Raw genomic sequence first — 7589 nt, 5'->3', positions numbered from 1 at the left:
TTTTTATGCCAGAAAAACAAACCGTATGCTCTCCGCAGGTTGGTCCACGCCTTTTATAACGACGACTAAATAATGTCATCGAATAACAGGGAAAAGTAAAAGATCTGGAGAAGGTGAGCCATGTTTTTTTTATCTGCCACAATTCCAAATGCTTCGGCCCACCCCTCCCCTCTTTCGAAATGGTATAATCCCAGGGCTTACTTATAAAGGAATTCTTTACCCCTTTTTAAGGGATGGGGGTGGGGGAGGATAGAGACGGGTGTTTACAGATGGGCCTATAAGCGAAAGGTGGGAGCTGGGGGAGGGGGGCTTATAACCAGGTCTTTTACGGTACATGTCTTCTACTGATCGAAATATGGGTCGACTTTAAAATACAAAAGGGAAGCTTGCGCAAGTCTAGTATAGTACTTGATCTACGTTGCTGCGGATCTTTTGAGACAATTGTTCATATTGCAGTGACAATGTGGTATACCTTAAAATCCCGAATATAATCCCCTGTAAACATACGTTGTGCGGAAATCCCCATGATAATAAATTCTCCTGAATATACGCCGAAGGACTGTGCTGCCTGATGCATACAGTTTTCAGTTTTGAAATGCAAAATTCTCTTCAATAATAAGCCATCCCTGACTTTCGGTAATCCCGCAAGACTGACTGATGATGATGATAATAATAATAATAATAATAATAATAATAATAATAATAATAATAATAATAATAATAATAATAATAATAATAATAATAATAATAACAAAAAAAATTGTCCGCTTACGTTTTGGTCTTTGTTGTCGCTGCTGATGATGTGTTGTCCTTTTCCATTCTTTTTGTTTTTGTTTGTTGTTGTTGTTGGTTGTTTATTTGTATGTTTTTTTTGTTTTTCTTTTGTTAAGCTTGTCCTGTTTAGATTTCTTGCTTGGTTCAGTATATCTCTAACATACCTTAATTTATATACATGTAATTCTCTCTTGTACATTAATCCTAGGCTCTACAAACATTTCCTACATTTTCTAATATCCCAATAAAGCTCAGTGTCATTTCTTTGTTTACTTAAAAGTAGCTTAAAAGTAGGTGGTGGTCAACTAGAAAGCCATTGCTACGTTGACCACCCACCATGATTCACGAATTCACTAAAGCCAGAATGCGTTCGGGATGGGAGTGCCTGGGTTACTTCGGGGAAAGCTTAGTACATCAGTGCGGAGCTGTGATACTCTCTGAGGAGGCTTTCCCATTCGATTAAGTTGGTCTGTTCCAGTTAACTGTTTTTGAGTTGTAAAGTTAGTTTATTTCGTATTGTTAGCCCTATTTGCAAAATTAAGGAGTTTCGTACAATTCGTGCACATTTTAGTTGTAATGGATAGGTAAATTATATACATGTATGTTCCAGTTCATAGGTAAATTGTTCTGCTGCACTGAGCTGCTACATTATAATTTTTAAAGTTGTCAATTTGCATGCAGAATCACGCTTTTCGAGGCAATTTCTGTAATTGTTTAACCGGCAACATGAAGAGAAAACGAGCGCAATACCCTCTAACTATAAACAAAATTATACAAAGCTTCACTAAACGGTAATAATAAAAGGTGACAATGATGCTCATCAAAAAACAGAGGGTCCTGGTAAGCTGCATATACGTTTGTTTCACATAAGAAAGGACTCTATGCTCTTAGATTAATTGAAAAGGAAACTTTTTATCGTTTTTTCATTTAGTTTTTCATTATTATTGGGTCGGTTGGATGTAAAATAAAACGAGCACTTATGGGCGTGTAAAATGAAAAATAGGAGCTTTTAGACATGATGCAAGCTTGCGACTACCAATGAGGATTAAGAATTTTAATTGTATAAATAATTAAGGAAAATATATTTTTTTCAACACAAAAAATGTTTTGAGATTTTTGGGGTAGGTGGTTTTGGAGGGAATTCTTTTGTTTAAAATCTCTAGAGACCTCCTACCCTTCCTCGTCAGGAAAACGTAACACTCCACTGCAGTGCACAGTCCTGGGCAGGCATTGTGCTTTCTGTGAACTCACTTATCATTCCTACACGAATGCCCCACTTGAAAGATCTCTCTTTCCTAAGTACAAAATATTGCTGTCAAAGAGTCAAAATCGTCAGGCGTTTATTTATTTATTATTATTTTTTTTCATTTTTAGAAAGATCCCCGATCCGTTATCCCTAAGTTCGATTCCGATCATTATTTTCCAAGAAACTATAAGCTTGCAAAACGCCTGCGCAGCCGAGGAAAGGAGCGGTAGAAACATTTTTCCGAATGGCGCAAGCTGTTCTCTTACCACTTATAACCTCGTTTTGGCAACATGGTTCATGGTTCATTTATTTCACATAACTCAAACTTAACTCAAACTTAAATCAATCTTAACTCAATCTTAACTCAAACTCAACTCAAACTCAACTCAAACTCAACTCAACTCAAGCTCGTATCTCGGTAAATAGTTAAATATATCACGTGGAGTTCGAATCGCTTATCAACTCGCACCACGCTACCCCTGTAACTAGCAGGGGCGTAGCCAGCCATTTTTTCCATTTAAGGTGGCGCTATACCATTTCTTCAGTTTTCGCTGGTAGTGATATATATATTTTTCTTGATGTTCTGATTCTTTCAGCCCTGTGAAAATATCAGGGTTCAAACATAGTTTTTTCGAGTACCGTAATTAGCAATAATTACGGTACTTAAGTCCTTATACTTTGGTAAAAACACCGTTACAACTGGTAAACCCCGTTTCTATGGCAACCAGCGGAAGATACGTCTGCTGATTCCTTAACTCCTAGCTAGTTTCAAAACAGTGGGTTTGTCCGAATTTCGTTCGATAAAATTTCGCTATTTTTTGTGTGAAGAAGAGAGAAACTCCAAGGTATCTCCTCGTTAAGTCAAAACAAATTTTGTAAATACATTTGGCCAATCTCTGCAATTTTCGTTTTTGCCATTTATTGCAGTTGTGCATGTATAATTCTCCGTAAGATTTTTTCGAGTACAAATACCAGCTAAACTAACATTGAGCCAATTTTCAGAAACATTCACCGTGGAAAACTCGTTAAAATAGCTTACTTTTCTGGCTAAAACTGGCCTTGTTTTGCGCGCCAGCATAATGAAAATTCACGTATCAGTTAGAAAACTGCGCGCGCTCGCGCCATTTTAGTACCCAGTTGCCGCGCCCTAAATAACTGTATACATTCACCTTAGCCCAAGTTGTACAGCATTAGTCATATATATCAAACTTTGCCAACGTCCAACGTAGGAACAGGCTGTCTTACTATTTTTATCCCTGGCAGTCAACAATCTAACGCTTTAATTAATACAGATGCACAGCTGATTCCTTTTTCCTTGTGGGATTTAGTTATATTAAAAGGAAAATTTAAAATTAATAAAGACTGCCTGGCATGATCATGTGCATGACTATTACGGACTAACCATCACTCAAACGCAAGCCTCCTTGGTTTGCTCACACAGAAGTCGCTGATGACTCTCTCGGGGGGTCAATCGGCATGTCCCTGTATGCGTGCATAAGAGCTAGAGATGATAGTCGTTCTGTCAGCATAGTGGATCGCACGTATGTTTTCACTCTTCTCATGGTGCCAAATGATCTCTCTGGTGTAGCAGTGGACACTGACATGGTGAGGAGAATGGTAAGCACGGTGGTAACATTCGGATAGAGATCTTCACTTGTGCAGCTTAGTGTATCCTCCAGGTTGTTTGGTTCCTCCCCCTCGGCAAGCGCCCATCTCGCGATACCTGATAATTGCTTGGACACCCCTGTGAATCCCTGCCATGTTTGCCGCCCCACCATAGCGCTGTGCGCTCATGTGGTCAATATCCAGGCCATAGCCCGCCTGGGTCTCTAGAAACCTCTCGGCTAGCGCCTGTCCTGTGGTACTCTCAGCTAGCAGCTTGTACAAACCCAAGGAACTCCTCGCGTCCCTGCACCTTCTTGTTGTCCTCTCGTGTGTGCACAAAACGAACGCAAATAGAGATTTCCTCCAGGTATATGCGAAATAACACACTTTATTTAGTTCTCTTGCTTATTGATCAATTGAAGTCATTGATAAGCATTTTGAATGATCAGCTTATGTCCGTCTTACTTTCTTTCTAACAATTACAGGCGCACAGCTGTCAAAACCGCTGTGCTGGGAGGAGGAAATCAACAGTCAACTAAATTTTCGTGTGCAAAACTATTTCAAAGTTCTATAGTAACATTTCTATCCTTCGTTAACCTTTCAGCATTTGTTAATATATAATATTAAAAGCCATTATTTTATTTTTAACCCTCTCACTCCCAAGAGTGCCATATGGCACAAGAAGTCATTGCGTGCCCAATATTGGGTCAATTTGGACACCAAACAGATCTTGGAGACATCTGCACAATGAAAGCATAAAATCTTACCCCCTCCTACATAAGACATGATTAATCACCCCTCCATTTTTTGTAACTTTTTCCTCTTACACTTTTAGGACCAAGTCACCATTTGACAAGAAACTATGTGCTGAGATCTGCAAATTAAGCTATAGTTTAGGGGTATATCCACTGTATACAAGAAGTGAGATGTATTTTAAGATTTATATTTTCTCGTTTTAAACACTTTTCATTCTTTTCTGTTACTTCCTTTGTCTTAGCTGGAATGATTTATACAATGCCCCAGATAAAACCTTTTAAGGACGGTGCCTACTAATACCAAAGTATTTTTGTGCGGCTTTTGACTATGCGAGAAAAGCAGATCTTAGCAAGGCCTATTGGAATCCAAAAAGAAAATTGGGGGTAACCACGCATTTTTCAGAGATAATTAAGCAATAATATCTCTAAAAAACGCCAAAACATAAAGCAATGTATGGGATTTTTTCCTAAATTGAAGTTTAATTATCTCTGAAAAATGCATGGCTACCCCAAATTTTCTTTTGAGATATCAAAAGCATTTGGTAAGTTCTGCTTTATCCGTATAGTTTTAAACCGCGCAAAAATATCCCTGTATTAGTAGGCACCACCCATAGGAAACCCGAGTATCTCGCGATGCGTAGAACGTATGCGCAGTAACAATAGTAGGCACCGTCCTTAATTGGTGTATTAAAGTTGGTGTAGGGGTTCACAGTTGCCGTTTTACAAAAATACGACATTTCCTATGGGAGTGATATAGCGGTAATTCGCTATTGAATAGTAAGGAGAAGAAAATACGGCCTTTCGGCTGTTAAAAAAAAAAAATACGAAAATTCTTATTAAGCCCGTGCTTCGCCCCTCACTTGTTGGAGATTTGAGTAATTGCAACCCCTAGAGTCTCAGCAGTTACACGGGTTCCCTCAGGTGAAATCGGCAAGAGGCCATTGTCTCGATTGGTAACCCTACCTTCTTTACAAACTAAGCCTAGGAAGTGATAACTCGCGAAAATGGCCTCAAATCAGCACAAAATAGCAAACAGACAATAAACAACAGGCAATACACCTTAGAAGCAAGGTATGTTATTTTTATTAAGAACTTTCCAGTATTTGTACTTCCTAAACCCGATCGTGAATATTCCCATACAAACATTCAAACTCTTGTTTGCACCGTGACAGCTATTACGCAAGATAATCATCGCGTGGGGGGCGTGGGTGTCCTGTGGGCGGATCGTTGGCAATGGAAAGTCACTTTATGTCGGTCCTTTTATATTTAAGGAAAGTTTAAAAGAGTCCCCCCTCGGCTTTGGTAAAGAACAACCAAAGTGTTCACATAATAAGTTAAAGGCATTTACATCGAAATCGAAGGTTGTTATTCTTCTACTACTTTTTAACGCATTTTTGTAGCCGTGCGAGCAACATTTTCTGGTGCCATTTGGTTGCAAAAGTAAATCATTAACTTCTGGGGACTGGAACGGGCGTGATATGTGTATATTGTTTGTCAAGGTTAATCTGCAGTTAAATCTGCAGCGTGTTTAGCTGCATCGAGGACGCAAAGTCAATTTTTTGCCGGTAGTCTGTTTTTAGGTGAGAGTCTGTCTTTGTTAAAGATTGAATAATATTGTAAGTATTTTGCAATTCACGCGAGTAACACCGAGGTCAAAGTTAATGGACCTAAAAAACAAAACAAAACAAAACAAAACAATATGATATGACTAACGAAGTCTTGGATCATACAAAAGGAAAGTTGAATTGCACATTTTTGATTTGTCATTCACTTCAGGGATTGTATAAGTTTACGATAACAAGACTGAAAATTAACGTTAATCAGTTTATACTTACTGAAGTAAGTTGTTGCGATCCTTAAACGCGGTTAAATTTGTTAAAGCTTTATAAGCTTACCGCTTAACACGGGGTATCCAATCGATGATCGATTACAGTCGATGGCCATCCATAACAATCAATATCAATTTTAAAAGCGGGTAGGTATATAACCAGCTTGTAACTGTCTGTTTTAATAAAGTGTTGTTGTTGTTGTTACTAATATCACATCTGCATGCACATACATTGTATTCATTTTCAAAACATTTTATTTCAGTCGACTGGATTGTTAACACAAGAATATAAAGGGAATGTTCATTATTAATTGGAGGTAGGGGGATGGGGGAGAAAATTAGGGATGTGAAATTTTGCCAGTGCTAAAAGGGGGGTCCCATAGTATTTGTGTAGTTATTGAGGGGGGCTCCCCTCTCCAATAAATAATGAACTGTCTCCAAGACTGATTTTCTCTCTGTCTTTCTCTTATTAAGAATTTAAAATTATTACAGACTTTAAAAGGGAAACTATATACAGTCCAACCTCCTGTAAGCGAGCACCCATAATGTCAAGGATACGTGGTCGCTTACGGGAGGTGGTCGCTTACCAGAGGTCAGACCACAGGGGGTCTAAATTTCGGGTAATTTACATATGGTAATTGCGGAGACCTCACCCTTTTGTCAGTGCTCATCGAAACCCAAAGTATAACTTTTCTTTAGACCGCCTGATTTAGGAGCAAACAGTGAACGGCATTTTTGCAATGTTACATTTCAAGCATAAAACATCTACAACTTTCGCGTTTGTTTGTTTGTTACATAACCCAGTTGACGTTCTTTTTCGCCACAATTTTTCTGTCGAATTATACAAGGTTGAGAGAGTCATCACCGGTCATGCATGTACATTCATGCTACATGCTATTTACAAGATAACAGAGTTTCTTTCCTACAAGGGATTCAACCTGATTGAAGTTCATTTTAATGTACACTATAGTGTATGTGTATGTTATCAATTGTTTCAATGCTAAGCTACTTCGCTGTGATGATGTGGGTCAATATGTTACAGCGACAGAGAGAAACAGCAGATTGTGTGTTAAGTGGTCGCCTACGGGAGGTTAAAAACAATTGAAAATTTTAAACAATCATCTCTAAAAGTTGTCGCTTACGAGAGGTGGTCGCTTACGGGAGGTGGTCGCCTATGAGAGGTTCCATCTAAAGTGATTTGACTTGAAAACATTTGGTATTTTGGAAAAGTGGTCGCTAATGAGAGGTGGTCGCAAAGGGAGGTTCGACTGTATACAGTTGCATGGTACCTTCACAGAAAAATTCTGGCAAGTATTGGGAACTTGCCAACACCAGCAGCCTAAGTTGCTGTAAAATAATAACCAACGAAGCAATGCCTAAA

At 38.6% G+C, this 7589-nt stretch overlaps 1 protein-coding gene across 3 annotated transcripts in view; it reads left to right on the top strand.

Moving 5' to 3' along the window:
• Nucleotides 1–5850: 5850 nt before the first annotated feature.
• LOC146489267 (ATP-binding cassette sub-family C member 4-like) overlaps nucleotides 5851–7589 on the top strand; it is a 39929-nt gene continuing 38190 nt past the window's right edge. Inside the window, exons 1-2 of one of the 3 annotated variants that reach the window (XM_085107722.1) lie at nucleotides 5881–5960; nucleotides 6472–6502. The gene's annotated coding sequence lies outside the window, so the exon portion shown is untranslated. Of the gene's footprint in view, nucleotides 5961–5980; nucleotides 5997–6471; nucleotides 6503–7589 lie in introns of those variants that run through there. The other 2 variants (XM_085107720.1, XM_085107729.1) reach the window with 2 other exon arrangements.

The sequence above is a fragment of the Pavona decussata genome, unplaced genomic scaffold (genome assembly GCF_977016875.1).
Source record: "Pavona decussata unplaced genomic scaffold, jaPavDecu1.1 SCAFFOLD_6, whole genome shotgun sequence".
In the NCBI taxonomy this organism is placed as follows: domain Eukaryota; kingdom Metazoa; phylum Cnidaria; class Anthozoa; order Scleractinia; family Agariciidae; genus Pavona; species Pavona decussata.
This window is presented reverse-complemented; position numbering and strand designations above follow the sequence as displayed.